The sequence below is a fragment of the Pinus tabuliformis genome, chromosome 2_2, assembly GCF_031772625.1.
Source record: "Pinus tabuliformis cultivar Carrire ecotype Pingquan chromosome 2_2, CPIR1, whole genome shotgun sequence".
NCBI lineage: Eukaryota > Viridiplantae > Streptophyta > Pinopsida > Pinales > Pinaceae > Pinus > Pinus tabuliformis.
The window spans coordinates 445992269-445995160 of NC_142300.1; positions in this window are offsets into that span (position 1 = coordinate 445992269).

Here is a 2892-nt window from a genome sequence, read left to right on the forward strand (position 1 = left end):
TGAGCTTGGTTCCAATAGTGTCCAGAGGCTAGACCAATATTTTCTCAGGAACCTGCTATCCCAATATGATATAATAGTCTATGGGATCCCAGAATATACCCACTCTGATTCAAAGAAGAGTTTGGTAGTGTCCTCTACTATGATACTCTTCTTGCAGGCCGCCAATACAATCATCTTAGAAAATTTGTGCATGACCACAAATACATAGTCACTACCATGCTTGGTAGAATGGAGGCTAGACAAATAGTCCATGGAGATGGATTCCAAGGGCTAGCTAGTTGGAGACAAAGGAGTGTACAAGCCTTGTTTCTTGATGGTTGGCTTGGTGATGACATATGTAGTGCAGGATCTAATATATTTTTCAGTATCCTATCAGATTTTTGAACAATAAAAATAATTTTGTAGGATGGCCACAATTTTGTCCACTCCAAATTGTCCTACGACCTGACTGTAGTGTGCTCCCAAATCAACTTGGCACACTCTCTTGAAGGAACACAAAGGTGGCCTAGGTAGCATAATAGTGTGCCTTGGAGTTGGAAATCTATAACTTGCTTTCCATCCACTACCATCTTGTAAGTGGTTGTGAACTTCAGATAATTTTTGTATAGTTGTGACCATCGATAGGTGTCGTGGCCCCAAGAGTTGAGAATAGTAGTCAATGCTACAACTTGGGGCTGATTGAGGAATTTCACAACATGATTGGTGCTTCAATTTTTGTATTTAATGTTTAAGTGGAATATATGTCAACCACTTCTAATAGTGATCATTCAGCAACTTCCCTTGTTTTTTTATAAACTTATGAGGTTGGTGATCTATGTGGATGACCATCTCCTTCCCAGAGTATAATGTTTCCATTGTTGACAAGATTTCATGATAGAATACTTCTCTTTATCATAGGTGGGGTAATTTTGAATTGTATCAGAAAGTGTCTCACTATGATAGGCCACTAAATTCCCTTGTTAGGTGAGAACTTTACTAATATCATAGTTAGAGTAATCCATATTGATTTCAAATGGTTGTTGCAAGTCTAGCAATGTGAGTATAAGTGTAAATTATAAGTGGTGCTTCATCTCAAAAAACTCCTTTTGTTGGAACTCAGACCAAGAAATATTTTATTTCATTTTTCCCTTATTAACTTGACTCAAAGGTCAAGTGATATGGGAGAATCCCAACACGAACCTCCGATAAAATTGGCAAGGACCAAAAAGTTGTGAAGTTCTGTTAGGGTGATCACGACTGGAAAATATTGAATGACTTGGATCTTAGTTGAATCCACATGCATGCCTTGCTCATCTATGATGTAGCACAAATATTGGACTCGACTCATGCCAAAGGTGCATTTCTCCAAGTTAGCTCATAGTTTGTGCTATCGGAGGGTTTGAAGGACCTCTCGAATGTGTAGCAAGTTCTCTTCCCACCTATTGCTAGAAATGAGGATGTCATCTAGATAAAGAACCACGAACGAGTTGGTGAAGGGCCACAAGATGTCATCTATCAACCACCTGAAATTTGAAAGGGAATTTGTCAACTTTAAAGGCATGACAAACCTTTCAAAAAGGCCTTCCTTGGATTTGAATGCAGTCTTCCTAACATCTCCGAGCTCTATTGGAACATAGTGATAGCCAAAATTCAAATCAATCTTGCTGAAATACTTGACCCACTTGAGCATCTAGAAGGTCTTCAATATGATCGATTGTATACCTATTTTTGACAATGATTTTGTTTGGTTCTCGATAATCAATTAAGAGACTCTAGGTCCCATTCTTCTTCTATACAAGTACGATTGGACTCCCACAAGGTGAAGAACTTGGTCGGATATGTCATTTTTCCATAACTCTTGGATTTTTCACTTGGTCTCTTCATTTTTCATAATGGAGCGATAGTATATCATCTCATTGGGTATATGTTCTTCGGGAGTTAGATTGATCGAATGCTTGACTTGATAGTGCAAGGGTACCCCTGTGGGTGAGGAGAAGATGTCCTTGTATTCTTATATGATAGTATCCACCTACTTCTACTATATGGAGGAACCCTTCCCGGTGGCCATGATCTTCCCCTTACTTTAGAGTGAATAAAAAAAAAAACAAACAAGGAAACAAATAAACAAAAAAACAAACAAACAAGCAAACAAACAAACAAAAAAAACACAAAAACAAACAAAAACAAAACAAAACAAAACAAAAACAAAAACAAAACAAAAACAAAAACAAAAACAAAAGAAACAAAAAAAGAAAATCCTGGTCTGGAAGATGATATTACTACATTTCTTATCAAAGATCAAAGATATGGAAATAGGTGAGGCTACCTCTAATATATTGTATAAATTATTATCCAATGTAATAATAACAGTGTGAGGCCACATGACCCTTCTACAGGTATATTTGGCCTAATAATACATCAAATAATAAAAATAAAATTAACTCCAAACAGATTACAGAAAAATACACATAAAAATCAGAGACAAAATATTGGCGGAAAAAGGCTGAAGCCTCACGTATTCTCTCTCATTACTCATTAAAATAATTGAATATAGTGTTACAAATAAATAGATGAGAGACAGTGTTCTCAAGATAGGGCGTGCTATCTTAGACACCTTTGGTTGAGATAATTTCTCCTTTGGTTGAGACAATTTCTCACCAGACACACACCAATATAGGAGTTACCTAAACTAACTCCTATCTTAGAGGAACAACCCAAGAGTTAGGCACAAATTCCTAACTTGGAATATTTAATTAATTAATTAATTAATTTTTGGATTTATTATTGTTTTATGAGAGAGGCTAACATCAAAAACTTCAAGAGTAGAAACATCACAAAGTACCTCATCTACAAAGGGTTTGATTTTGTAGGGAAGGCGACACTACTAGCTGATGCATATGTCATCCTTGGTGG